The sequence below is a fragment of the Chelonia mydas genome, chromosome 6, assembly GCF_015237465.2.
Source record: "Chelonia mydas isolate rCheMyd1 chromosome 6, rCheMyd1.pri.v2, whole genome shotgun sequence".
Classification (NCBI taxonomy): Eukaryota; Metazoa; Chordata; order Testudines; family Cheloniidae; genus Chelonia; species Chelonia mydas.
Window position 1 is genome coordinate 31,487,687 of NC_051246.2, and position 15,241 is coordinate 31,502,927.

Consider the following 15,241-nt stretch of genomic DNA (forward strand, 5'->3'; position numbering starts at 1 on the left):
GTGACATTTAGGCTTAGAAGCCTTTTGAAAACTGACAATCCTGTTTTTTAAAAAAATCAATCTCTATTTACACAGTGTTTCCCAAATAGTAATTTACTTAGGTTTCAATCCTGCAAGTGCTGACCACTGTGGCTGATCCGGCAAAACATATGCTTAACCTTTTTTGCTAGTGGGACTGCTTATGTGCTTAAAGTTAAACACATGCTTTGCTGGGTTGGAACCAGTATGCTCAATACCTCATAGATTTTCCTAGTTTCTCAGTTCACAGGCAGTCTTCAAAACGGTTTAATTGCGGCCCCGAGATTGGCATAATCGAGCCCTGACAGATCCACATGGATTAAAAATCTCTTAGAAATAAACAGTCCAGGAGCAATTTTAAAATAAGTAACTTCATGGGCATTTACATGATTGCATGTTACATGGTTTACTATGTTATAGTCTACAGACTACAATGATCCTTGACTAGTTCTTTAGCAGAGGGGGGAAAAAATCAACAGATGGTAGAAGCAAAATATCCACTACAAAACAAAAACAATTTGCCCTTCTTTTCTTTTCAGAATAAAAAGCCTCCCTACTTTAGACACTACCCCCAAAATGAAAAGTTCAGTACTACCTCGCTCCAACTGGACTGTGCTCCCCAGCCCAGCACACTGTTATAGGAAGCATGCTGCTATTACCTTTAGTTACTGCTAAATGTTTATTTTAAACCAGAAATAGAACTGGAATAATTTATGTCAACAGGATCTGAAGGAATTCTACTTATTTATCTTGGACCTCTTTTACTTAATAAACAAATCAATAAATCTCAGTTTTACCCATAATGCCTCTGTCCAGACTAATTGACACCTGCTGGGGTTGTGACAATAGCATGCACCTGTCTCAATCAGCAGGGCACGTTTTATTTTTCGCTGGAGATGATGGCCATGATAATCACCAAGAATGACCCTCCCCCTCATGCTTGTCTGACAGACCTAGAAACCTACTACAGCATCATGAGTTTAAATACACAGCTGGTTCTCAAATTATAACACTTAAGTTCAGGGGTCAGTGCAGTAAAAGCAGATGCAGTTATGCTTTTAGCCCTCATGGCTGCATCAAAATGGCTATTTCTATGGCAAAAGAACTTTGTTCATTGTATATCAGGTCTGGCAATCATCTATTTCTCTGCTCTATAATACACATGGGCTTTTTACCCTTTAAAGCCAACCTGGAATTAACAGTAGCATCCTGAAAATCAGAAAGGATTTTCCCCTTCTTTAATTCAAACTTTGAGTAATTCTAAGCAGAATTTTTGTCCCATCCAGTTGTCCGCCGCTTTCTCAGTACTATAAATAGCTCCAGAGGAAACAGAACCATTTAGAGTTCATACAGAGTGGAGTAAAATCAAATTGGGACAAAGGAGATGCCACAATTCCGAGGTTTGGCTCTAAGGGTCCGATAATACGGCTAAGGGGGTGTGGCCAGATTGCTACGCCCATACAGAGCCATTGACTTCATTTGCATTCTGCAGGGTGCAGCAGCCACATGCTATCCATTGCAGGACTGGAACTTGAATCTCAGCTATGTACAGATGGTTCTACAACAATTTGTCTCCTTACAATAAGTCAACTATTTTAAACATCATAATGTGGCCAATGAAAATGTTGGCCATATTTTATCTCTCTGTCCTTATGTTTGGCTACTGCTTTCTCCCTCTGCTTCCATTCGTTACCCATGTGAAATAATTTTTTATCATAGATGTATCTTTTCATTTTTCCAATCTGAATTTCACTCCATTATTTTCTGCCAATGTTTCCAGTCTCATTAAGTCTCTTTGTATTATTTCTTTGTCTTTGCTGGTGTTTGCAACTCTTTCTAGATTAATGGAATTTGCAGATAAACCTAATGTCTATTATCTTTCCCAAATTACTCATGATACTTTTATGTAAGTCAGGTAGCACTTTACTTGACAAGCCATTTTACTGATTTCATTGGGACTACTTGTGACGCGAGGTAAAATTCAGCATAAGTAAGGGCATTAGAATGTGCCCTAAAGATGTTAAACAAGACCAGATCTATCCCCAATCTACAGTAGTTGTACCCAACTAGACCCCACTCTCAACGCATTGCTGTTGTTTATTATCTTTTTTTAAAGCTTTTCAGCAACTTTTTATGCCTATGAGAGCGTGCGACCCATCTCAGATGCATTACTATATGTCACTATATTGCCACTGCTCTGTGACCCTTGTATGCTATAGGTCATTCCTACTCAGCAAAGCATTTAAGCACGTGCCTAACTTTAGAATGTGCTTAAGTGCTCAACTGAACAGAGACGTTTAAAACCTTTTCTGAATTGTGGCCTAATTTTGTAATTTTATTTAAAAAAAGAGATTTTTAAAAAAAATCTCTAAATTGGGATTTGAAATATTATTAGGATAGTTACATTACATAAATCCAACAACTTCTGTGACACTGGAAAAAAACAATATGAATAAGTCTTTACTTATCAGATATAAAGGTTTAAAGGTGCTACACAACTGCAAGACAATCTGTGTAACAATATTTACACAGTATGCACAACAGAACAGTGCAGATACAATGCAAGATACAGGTATGGAAAGTCATGCTAGTGCAGCCCAGTGGTACAGCAGCTGCGAAATGCAATACCACGGACCAAGTCTAAGCCTGGGTTTCCAGTCTGGATGAGAGAGAGAGATGACACACTCTAAAAAGGAGTGAAGGGTTTGCTTGATGTTTAGAGAATGAGATGAGGAGTATTAGCTGGTGGAACACCAACCTGAAATTAACAAGTGTGTTAATGTTGATGGCAGGGTCAAAGAGAATAGGGGAGAAGGGAAGAGGAGTTTGAAATCATCAGATCAGAAGCAGGGAGTTGTCTTGACAGATTGTGAAAACCCAAGAATACCTAAGAGGGAAAAGAAATTAGAAGTGAATTGTGTGGGAGCAGTCACTGACATCAATAATAAAGTTTCCAGTTAAAAGGAGAATAGGGACCTGAATCAAAGCACATGGGACTCGATGGAAAGACTCCCAGTTGTTTCAGTGGGCTATGGATCAGGGCTTGGAAAAAGCAAATCCAAATATAAGGAAATAAAATCAAATAATTTGCATTCCATGGACTATAGATTCCCCATCATTCAGACAGCACACTCGGGAAAGAAAGACAGAAGTGTAGGAAGGATTCATTATTGTCTGCGAGGGGAAAAATTTAAAATTAAGTTTGGTGATGCCACCTGCTCTTTCAAACCGTAGCAGCAAATTAGAGAGGGATTTTGAAAGATTTCTTAAGCCATGGTTGGAGGAGAAATAGCAGCATGTGTGATGGAAGTGAACCCTCCTCAGTTCGGGATCAGAGGAAGAAACCAAAGATCCCAGGATTCATGTCCCATGCTGCTAAATGTTTGGTGTATTGTTGAGATGATGACTTTAGTCTGTAGTCTTAAAGAAGGCATCTAGGGGACTTTGGTTCCCCTCACTTATATCTACCACATGGTGGCCACAGATGAAGAAATGCTAGAACCATGACAAGCCTCTCATTATGTGCCATAGCACAGTGGGAAAATATAAAACATTCCAGTTTGGTCTTAAAGAGAATATTGTCTAGTAAAATGAACTTGAAAGACAGCAACAGGGTTATGTCCTATATCTGTCATTTTCAAACATGTTTTTCCCCCAATATCCAATATTTTAATATATATCTCAGTCATAAATTTCAGAATGGAAGATACCTCCAGCAAGTGATGATACTTACATGAAATTATATTTGGACTAATAGCTAAAACATGTTAGAAAAATACAAGAAATCAAATATGATTGGGGTATACAATAGATTCTCCAAGTTTCTGGTTTTGTGATTTTTTTTTATTGAGCCACTTTTTTATTGTGAACTGCCAGTTAATTTTTTGTTGTTGTTAAATTCTTTGTTTAACCATAACTGTGACCAAAGAGAGGAATGCACTTGACAAGTGCAATAAAGCAACTGCTCAATGTTTATGGCAAGTGCTATACTTTTACACTATTAATTCAAATTGCCTGGAATCTTATAAAACTGTGAACAGTATAGGATTACCTACCTTGCTAGAACACACTTGAAATGGATCATACTACAAAGTAGCACACATTTCCCTATCAAATTTTAGGGGAAATATTCTTGAGGATATTCTTGGAGCACAAATACTATACTTAAATTAATTCTGCATTGATCCTAAAACTTTTCAGACAAAACATAATGTACCAAAATGATGTTTTTTTAAGTGGAATGTACAATATTTCAGAGGTGGATTGAAGTGCAAAGTGCATAATAACCTTTTGTTCTGGAGTTCTTTTAAACTAATGAATTTATCTCACTGGATGTAGTAGCCTTTGCTATAGCATTAAGACTTAATTAACCTTATCCTTAACACTTCTACCAGTGAACACAACCAAAGACACTTGAACCTATTAGAAGATGTTGCAATAAGGAGGAAGGAATCCAGAACCAAAAAGAACAAATATTTTCTCAAGCTTATGAAAGATTGTACAGGAAATTTTACTACTCAAGGCTAATTGGTGAAATTTGCTTTGAGCTGGTCATTCTACAGATTTTTGCTGAAAACTAACATTTTCATTTCAATAGTCAAAGGGCTGCATCTGCAGATAAATTATTTATGTTCGTATTGCAAATTAAAGCCCAGATTCAGCAAAGTACTTAAAACACATGCTTAAGTTTTATAGACTTCAGTGGGATTTAAGCATTCACTTAAGTGATCTGCTGAGTCGGAGTGAACTGAAGCACATGCTTAAGTGCTCTACTGAATCTGGGCCTAAAATTCCAATATTAATGTTAAGTACTAAAAATCAGTCCTAGACTTTAAACTATAGTTCAGTCAATATTCTTTAGCTGAGGTTCTGACATAAATAGTGGCTGTGTAATGGGGCATCTTTGTGTTCCATTTTTTTTTTCTGTTCAGTGACTACCGTAGTAAATTTGGGGGCAAATTTTGCTCATCGTCTTCTTGCAAGTAATTCAACTGAAAAACACCAGGAATAGTCTCTTAGGCTCTGAACTGGGACTGTGGAGATCTGGAGTCCATAGGCTGCTTCCTATTTGACTCCTGGCAAGTTGCTTAATTACACTCTCCTTTGTCTGCCAACATTATTTAGATAGTTGTCTTTGTGGAACAGGGACTGTCTTTCACTGTATATATGTACAGTGTCTGGCACATTGGGGTTCCTATCTCAGCTGGAGCTTCTAGGCATTACTGTAATACACATAATTAATAACAATAAGGGTGAGTAAAATTAGCCTTTACTCAAGCTGAAACCCAATTTTTCTAAATGCAATCACAGCAAGTCATCTCAGATATTTGAAACATTTCCTTTTCTTTTGAGTTCTTCCCATCACCACCAAATTCATATTCTGCAATCAGAACTCACCCACTACTACAGATATTCCAGACCCAAATAAGACTTTCTTCTCTTCAATGGTATTGATTCTGCAGGGCTAACAATATTGAAAACTAGTGTTTTGTTAATAAACTAAGGAAATATGACTTGGATGACATGTGAGGCCAAATTTAACCCTTGTGTAGCTCTGTTGTCCTCATGGGATGGAGGTAAGAGTTTATTTTAACAGAGGCAATTTTCTGACTATTCCCCCACATTAAATATCATTTGTTTTCATTCAGTGATTTAGGTAAAATTTGTAATGATTTAAAATATGACCACCATTCCACACACTTGTCCTTAAGTGTCTGAGCCAGCTCCCATTGAAGTCAACGGGAGTTTTGCTTCTGACTTCAGTGACAGCAGAATCTGGCCCATAGGTGCCTTCCAAAAATTGGTCGCCTTTGGTTTCACAGAAAGGTCATTGTGTTTTTGAATGCACTCTAGGGATGATGTTGACATTTTCCAGCTGTCTTGCTACATTATCCCCATGAATGTGGGAGGTAGATTTGTATTCTGGTTTTAAACTGCACTATTCTTCAAAAACAAATCACATCCCTAGTGAGGTTTGGTAACTTTCCTCCTTTAAGCAGATCCAAACTATACTTTTATTTTTTAGAGGATTTCTTTTGTGAGGGTAGGACTTGAAATTACATAAATGAAAGAACTGTGTTTAAGGCTGGGTGCAGATTCCTTTACCTCTACATGTGCTTTTCCCCTCCCCAAGCTCATTGTAAGATGCTCTGCAGAGCGCAGGAGGAGAAGTTTATCACATGCTGTACATTATTCTGTAGCTAATGCCGGCTATAATTTCTTACGCTCCGCTCACTAATCTCTTCCTCTCATGCATTATTTCCTGGTACAGCATTAGCAAACCACATGCTGATCCACTGGTACTTCATGGATTTGGAAAATAATCCGTGAGCCCACAATGATGTAAAACATTAAATATTGTTTTAAGTATTGGAGGCGCCATCCTGCCTACACGGTACTTAAGGTGGGCAGTGTGCCAGCATGTCTGCTGGCATACAGCTGAGAAACAGAGCATGCCCACTCGCAGCGAACAAAGCAAAGCCCAGGACAATAAGGCAAGCATGATGACAGACAGAAAGGGGCTGGTATGTTCATGTGCCATTTGACCATTATATCAGCTTTGGAAATTATACTGTCTAGAGGGCTAAGAGTTTCTTTCTACACTCCTGCCTTACTGCCTGCACCTGCACATCTAAGGGGAGGCAAGAATGAAAGAACACTTTATTGCTCTTCCAAGGGCTCTTCAAAGTTATTTATCACATACCATTTTTGTACTAACTTTTAATACTTTGCAGTTGCAAAGTGAAAAGGGAACAGAACCAAGAAAAGACACATACAACCTGGTGTTGTTTGACAGAGCCATGAGGCAAAAAGCAACAAGGTTTCAACTGTGTGTGCGCGCGCGCACACGGAAAACCAAGTGACCTAAGGAAGTTTAAAATGCCTCCTTACTGAATGGCTGCTGACTTTGATACAATAGAAGTGGCCAAAAGAAACCAGAGGAGGTTTGATCACAGGACTGGGAGCTGGGAATTCCTGAATTCTAACCTTGCAACCTCTGTGACCTAGGGCAAGTCACTCAGGCCCAGATTGTGCTTTTACACCCAGCCCTGAGCAAAAGGCGGTGAGTAAGCTGCCCCATCGTAGACCAGCCCCTGGGGGCATAGTAAATAGGAGCCACCCCCATGAATCACAACTTCTCCCTGTGCCCTGGGGGAAAAGTAAGTTACTTCATCCTTTCATCCCCATTGTGTACCTACACAGCCTATCTTTCTGGCAAACAGACGCAGAGACAACACCCCTCCCCACCCTCTTGCTTACAGAAAGGACTATCAAGCAAGTAGTACTGACTCTCTCCACTATGGTAAGAGTCACTGTTTGAGTAGTAGGGCCAACTAGGGACCTAAGGGAGGAGGGGATACGCCCTCTTCCTCATCCACGCTACAGAGTCAGGACTGTGACAATGTAGACCCTAGTCTCTCCACATGTAGGATGCAAGACGGCAATTCTTAACTACCTCCTACGGGTGCAGTGATGATGAGCCTGAAAAGAGGCTTTGAAAATGATGTGTAGTAAGTGTTATTTCCTGAGGTAGGGCTGGGGACTACAATTGTTTGCAGGACCACATTGAGAATTTTGAGCTCAAGGGATACTTGAGCTTGGCCCCGTTACGTCATCCATTCATGTTCCTTAGTCTCTCCCTCTTGTTCTTTTCCCTGCACACAGCCTAAACCATGTTTAAAGGACGTGTTGCACCCTTCCGCCAGCCTTCTGTCAACTCAACCTCCTTCAAAGTCATCCTGGTTGGTGAGACCACTGGTGGTGCTCCTTGGATGCTGACAGGCCAATGCTGCTTTTTGCCTCTTCTCTCTGGCGTATGTATTCTATATTCAGTGCATATACAGACAGCAGTGAGAATCAGCAGCTCAGCTCAGAAGCATCAGGGAAGCATCACCAACTGTCTCAAAACCTAGGCTGGATTTGAGAAACAGGAGCTCAAGGAGGCACTGTGGAGTATTTCCTGGAAAGATAAAAGTGTTTTGGATTATAGTAGTTTGTAAAGGGTCGCTCATCCAATCAGGGAATAGAAACAAAACCATGTGACTGACATTACCAATCACTCAGCTCAAATACCAAATTGTGAATATTGATATTCAAAGGACTACTTCCTGGGAACAGTTCTCAAGTAACCCACATCAAACAAAAATAGGTAAAATTACAGTCTCTCTTTGCAGGAAAGGTCAGGGAAAAGGGCTATATTCACAAAATTGTTTGTTGTGAATTTTCTCCACTTCTACTAAGAACTACAATTAATACAACAAAAGTCATAATGTATTGTGTGTACACACACCTAACATATGTAGAATTTATATCTTTGTGAAGAACTGCAAAGATATAAGATGGATATCTTGCATCTCTGATCACCTCACCTGCCCTTTTGACCACTGATCCATCTGTACCAGGATTCATTTTAATAGCTTCGAACAGCTACCATTATTTAAAAATCCACCAATCATAAAAGCATTTTCTCTTCCTCCTTCCCCTAAAAAGCCTGGCTCAAGGCCCTGGATGGGCAAGATTCAGTGTTGAGCCAGTGATAGCTTTTCAGGATATAAAGAAGTGTTGCAGTTTAAGGTACAATATGTCAAGGTCCACCTGGGCTGGAAACAGGATTTTAATCCCCTTGGGAATGGGGGATTTTTCAGTTTCCTAATGGGACTCAGCACCTGCTTCTAGCCCTGCAAGAGCTCTAGAATAAGGAACACAAAAGTTATTATTAGTAATTGAGCCCCATTAAAGGCATATGTTCTTATTTCAGTTATGCCAACACTTGAGTGAATGTCACATCCCATGCCCTGGGGAAGTTATTCTGCCTTAAAATGGCTGAGGTGACACTTAAAGGTTTTCTGTTGGAGTGCAAGTTTGATGAAGTTGGGCAATGTATTGCTTTTTTGCCGGAAGCTGGGAATCGGTGACAGGGGCTGGATCACTTGATGATTACCTCTTCTGTTCATTCCCTCTGGGGCACCTGGCATTGGCCACTGTCAGAAGACAGGGTACTGAGCTAGATGGACCTTTGGTCTGACCCAGTATGGCCATTCTTATGTTGGCATCTGTTGGAGCTGGAAGTGAACCTGGTGGAGTGAAGGGCATTATCAATAGCATAGTAGGCAATGTGAAGGAGAGAGAAATGTCTTTCCCTTTAACTTCTTATTTCCATACTGGTGTAAGCTTAACTATCACTAAATATAGGTTTTTGTCTGTTAATATTCATTATACATGTCAACTCACCAGCATTTTGCAAGTAGCATGTGCAAATCAGTTTTCTCCTCCTTTCACACCTTGCTGTTCAGCCTGATTGGCTCAGATTGCAGGTGAACAGGTTCAGGACCCCCTTTTAGCTTGCTAAAACAGGTAACACAGGTATGCGTCTGGTGGATGTGTAACCCACTGGTCTTTGTGTGTTGTGTGTCCCCTTTTGCACCTGATCTATAGGGGATGTCAGTCTGTTACAGCCCCCAAATGCAGGCTGGCAATTTAGCTTCAGCCGTGGAGATTTGTGCTTTTAGTTTTAGAGTTCCCCAGTGTTTTGTCCACAATGGTAGCTTTCAGACCTGTAGCTACCTAAAGGTAAGGGAGATAGTTACAATTCAGTTTTCTGTGTATGTTACCTTTTAAATGTAAAGTATCAGTTTTGTCATCTCTGGGCTGAGAGTCATCTCAAGACAGAGGTTCTTGGGGAGTAAGAGACTCACATTATACTATTCCTTCTGGAGAGCTTGTTCCTTTTTCTGGGCCCATTGTTTTTCCAGACTAACAGTACTTTTTTGCTTTTGTTGTATTGGAAAACATGACAATGTGTATAACTTGAAATGTTGTGGGGAAAATGTGAAGAAGTGCGAGATGATGAAATTCCACAGGGTCGATGTGCTGTATAATGTTAAATGCACCAGAGACATTCTCATCAATATCATTTTAATGTGGTTTAATTTTTTTTTCATTGTTTGTTGTAATAGGAAAGTACAGATTTCCCGCATACAACAAGAAACTTAGTTCCACCAACAGCAAGCAACCTTGAATGGGAGTGTGCTGGATTACTCACAGCAGAAACATGGCTGTTATGTGCTAATTTTTCTGTGTCCTGCCAAGGTCCGTTTGTGGGGGTGAGATGAAAATGTGTGTGTCAAACTGTGAAAAAGATCTAGGGTGTACAGAGTCTTATGGAATGTCTAGAGGTTTTATGGATTCCCTCTTCTCTGCTTTCAGTTCCCTGACTCCTCTATTAGGCAGTGAAAACAAGAGGCACGAATTAGTGGTTGTTTATGAACTGTGTCATTCTTGCAAGATTTACTTATTCTTTTTTTAGGACTAGGTTTGTATGTGTGTGTGTGAGCAAGAGAAAGAGATTTTTTCCCCTTCACACAGAAAGAAAATCAATTTTTTACCCTATTTTCCATTTTAAATTGATTTTATTGTTTTCCCCCTTGTTTCTATTTTATTTGCTTTTCATCTGCCTCCAAAAGTGGCATTCTTACAGTGATGACATCAGCTCTGCGGGCAACTAGGATGTTAGGGAACAGAACCTATGGGTCTAATCCAATGGAGTCAATGTGAGTCTTTTAATGGGAGTTGGATAAGACCCACAGTGGATGTCAGTGAGCACAGGATTAGGGTTAGTATCAGTTCTCACTAACATTTTTCTAGCTAGTATAGCACTAAGTCTGCACCCATTAAGTCAATGGGAATTTTGCTGTTGACGTCACTGGATGCAGGTATAACCTACATGTTTTTGTATACAGCATTTTATATTGAAGACCAAAGAGTGGCAGAGCACCAATCACGGAGGAGAAAGGGATTTGTTTTAGTTAGGTGTGCAGAGAAGACCAGGGAACCCGCTATAAGTGACCAGGAAAAAATCCACAAGAGGATATTGGTAATTACTGAGCAAAAAAGCAATAGCTGATTAAGTCAGTGTAGAAGTCACCGTTAATGGCAGGCAAATTTACATGTCTTGATATATTCTCAGCTTAGGGGCTGAGCCAATCGGAGTGGAGGGAAATGTGATACAAGATCTGGTGAGCGTTCTCATTGGTCTCAGCTGGGTGATGGAAGATAGAAGGCCAGGGAATGTGGCTTCTGTCAGGATTAGCTCTCAAAACCGGCTTGGCAACAGGTGGCTCTTATTCCCATCTTTACCTACTAGGAAAGTTCTTACTGAAACTAATGTTAGGCCACGCTGGAGTGCCATGTGGACCCAGAGATAGCATTGGAACAGAGGCTCCCAAGAGACTTATCAGAACAGAGAAACTGAAGAAAGTGAGTCTTCTGCATTTATGTAGGAGGCATGGCTGTGGACTATAAAACCATGCAGTTTCAGCACTATAGTGATGATGCAGATGTTACAGATCAAGCTAATGTTTCATGAATATCATCCTTAGCATAAGTGGCAGAGAGTGAAAGTTTGTATAAGAAGGATTATGCGGATCACCCTACCATCTCTATCCAATAGATTTCAAGTGATGTTTAAAATGCTTTGCTTGCTGCTTGTATTAAATGTGAATATTTATGTACTAAGTAATTATGTGTTGTTTCTCTTGGGCAGTTATTGGGAGCTATTAATAAGATCCAAGTTCAGGGTGTCAATACGACGGTCTGGGATTTGACTCCCTCTTTAATGCTTTCTGAATAGTTCTGAAATGATAGGACTCTGGCATGTGCTCCAGCTGAAAGTTCTGGTGAAGAGAAGGAGGTTGGTCAAGTAGACAAGGCATTAGACTGGGACTCAGAAAACCTGTGTTCTGTTCCTGACTCTGCTACTAATCTGCTGTGTAACCTTGGATAAATCACTCCAACCCTATGCCTGTCTTGTAAACTTTCAACTGTTAGCTTGTAAGTATCAAATGTTATCACATAGGGAACGAGAGGTCCTGGAGATCAAATATAGGCTGCTAGGGAAGAGATTAAAGTCCAGACCTCCACAGTAACTTCTCTGACGTGCTTCCAGTTCCATGCACAGAGCCAGTTAGACAGGCAGAACTGCAGGGTCTGAATGCATGGGTGAGATGGTGGTGCTCAGAAGTGAGATTTAGGGTTATTAGGAACTGGAGAACCTCTTGGGAAAGGAGGAGCCTGTACAGGAAGGATGGGCTCCACCTAAACCAAAACAGAACCAGACTGCTGGCGTGTAAAATTTAAAAGGCCGTAAAGGAGATTTTAAACTAAGGGCTGGGGGAAAGCCAACAGATGCAAAGGAGCACATGGTTTGGACACAGAAATCTCTAGGGGGAGGATCTATAAAAGGGGATATTTTATATTCTAGTAAAAAGGAGAGAACAGACGTTGGTAAACTATAGGTAGGAAATCAAGAGAAACAGTCAAACGAAAAAGAGTCCCATTCAATGACACCACACAAAGGCAAGCAACTGAATAGTGACAAATTTTCTAACTGCTTGTATACAAATGCAAGAAGTCTAAATACTAAGAGAGGTGAACTTGAGTGCCTGAAATTAAATAAGGATATTAATACAAGTAGGCATCATAAAAACTTGGTGGAATGATGATAATCAATAGGATACGTTAATACTAGGGTACAAGATACAGAGGAATGACAAAATAGGTCACACTGGTGGGGGAGTGGCACTGTATGAAAAAGAAAGCATAGAGTCAAATATAGTAAAAATCTTAGATGAATCAAACAGTATCATAGAATCTCTATGGAGAGAAATTCCATGCTTAAATAAAATAATAATAATTAATAATAAGAGTATAGCAGTTGGAATATACTGCCGACCACCTGACCAGGATGGTGATAGTGATTGTGAAATGCTCAGGGAGATTAGAGTGGCTACAAAAACTGAAAACCCAATAATAATGGGGGATGTTAACTATCCCCATATTGACTGGGAACATGTCTCCTCAGGATAGGATGCAGAGACAAAATTTCTAACACCATTAATGACTGCTTTTTGGAGCAGCTTGTCCTAAAACCCACAAGGGGACAGGCAATTCTTGATTTAGTGGTAAGTGGTGCACAGGAGCTGTTCCAGGAGGTGAATATAGCTGAACTGCTCAGTAACAGCAACCGTAATGTAATTAAATCTAACATCTTTGTCGGGGAAAAATACCAAAGAAACCCATTACAGTAGCATTTAACTTCAAAAACGGGGACTACATAAATATGAGGAGGCTAGTTAAACGGAAATTAAAAAGGAACAGCCACAAAAGTGAAATCTCTGCAAGCTGCATGGAAACTTTATAAAAACACCATAACAGACACTCAAACTATATGTATACCCCAAATAAAAAAATAGTAAGAGGATCAAAAAATGCTACCATGGCTAAACAAACAGAGTAAAACAGGCAGTTTGAGACAAAAACTTTTAAAAACTGGAGGTCAAATCCCACAGAGGAAAGTAGAAAGGAGCATAAACTCTGGTAAGTCAAGTGTGAAAGTATAATTAGGCAGCCCAAAGAAGAATTTGAAGAGCAACTAGCAAAAGATACAAAAACTAAGTTCTTTAGAAGCTGGACAAATACCAAACAATTGGTGGGGCTACTGGACGATCGAAGTGCTAAAGGAGCACTCAAGGAAGACAAGGCCAAGGTAGAGAAGCTAAATGAATTCATTCTATTTGATATGGGGGAGATCTGCACACCTGCTATTCTTCTCAGGTGAGAAATCTGAGGGACCGTCCCAGATTGAGCTTCAGTAGAAGAGGTTTTAGAACAAACTGATGCATTTAACAGTAATAAGTCACCAGGACCAGATGGTGTTCACCCAAGACTTCTGAAGGAACTCAGATATGATATTTCAGAACTACTAACTGTTATGTAATCTATTGCGTAAATCAGCCTCTATAGCAGATGACTTGTGGATAGCTGATGTAATGCCGATTTTTAAAAATGGCTCCACAGGTAATCCTGGCAACTACAGGCCAGTAAGTTTTAACTTCAGTACCAGGTAAATTGGTTGAAACTATAGTAAAGAACAGAATTATCAGACATATAGATAAACACAATTTGTTGGGGGAAGCATCCACACAGCTTTTGTAAAGGGAAACCATGCCTTACCAAGCTATGAGAATTTTTGAGAGTGTCAACAAACATAAGGACAAGAGTGATCCAATGGATATAGTGTACTTGGACTTTCAGAAAGCCTTTGACTAGATCCCTCACCAAAGGAGCTTAAGTAAAGTAGGCAATCTTGGGATAACAGGGAAGGTCCTCTTATAGATCAGTAACTAGTTAAAAATTAGTAAAGAAAGAGTAGGAATAAATGGTCAGTTTTCACAGTGGAGAGGTAAATAGCAGGATTCCCCAAGGATCTGTACTGAGACCAGTGCTGTTCAACATATTCACAAATGATCTTGAAAAAGGGGTAAACAATGAGGTGGCAAAAGTTACAGACGATACAAAATTCCTCAACATATTTAAGTCCAAAGCTGACTGAGAAGAGTTATAAAGGGATCTCACAAAATTGGGTAACTGAGCAACAAAATGGCAGATGAAGTTCAATGCTGATAAATGCAAAATAATGCACAATGGAAAACATAATCCCACCTATACATGCAAAATGAAGGAGTCTAAATTAGAAAGAGATCTTGGAGTTATTGTGAAAATGTGCTCAGTGTGCAGCAGCACTCAAAAAGACTAAGTGAATATTAGGAACCATTAGGAAAGGGATAGATAATAAGACAGAAGTATCATAATGCCACTCTGTAAATCCATCGTATGTCTACACCTTGAATATTGTGTGCCATTCTAGTAGCCCCGTCTCAAAAAAGATACAAAATAGGGAAAAAAAGACAAAGAAGGGCAACAAAAATGATTAGAGGTATGGAACAGTTTTCATCTGAGGAGAGATTAAAAAGACTGGGAGTATTCATTTTAGAAAAGAGATGACTAAGCTGAGATATGATAGGGTCTATAAAATGATGAATGGGTGGAGAAAGTGAGGAAGGAAGTGTTATTTACCCCTTCACATAACATAAGAACCAGGTGTCACCCAATGAAATTAATGCTCAGTAGGTTTAAAACAAACAAAAGGAAGTACTTATTCACAGAGCATACAGTCAACCTGTGGAGCTCCTTGCCATGGGATGTTGTGAAGGCCAAAAGTATAACTGGGTTCAAAAAAGAATTAGATAAGTTCATGGAGGATAGCTCCATCAATGGCTATTAGCCAAGATAGTCAGGGATGCAACCCCATGCTCTGGGTGACCCTAAACCTCTGACTGCTAGAAAGTTGGGACTTGACCACAAGGATGGATCACTCAATCAATTG

General features: G+C 39.7%; 1 long non-coding RNA gene across 1 annotated transcript; it reads left to right on the forward strand.

Moving 5' to 3' along the window:
* The first annotated feature begins 4,893 nt into the window (after positions 1-4,893).
* Positions 4,894-14,510, forward strand: LOC122466353. The gene is made up of 3 exons (XR_006291779.1): positions 4,894-4,907; positions 9,506-9,507; positions 14,293-14,510. It is a non-coding gene; the product is annotated as an uncharacterized LOC122466353 (long non-coding RNA).
* Positions 14,511-15,241: the final 731 nt, after the last annotated feature.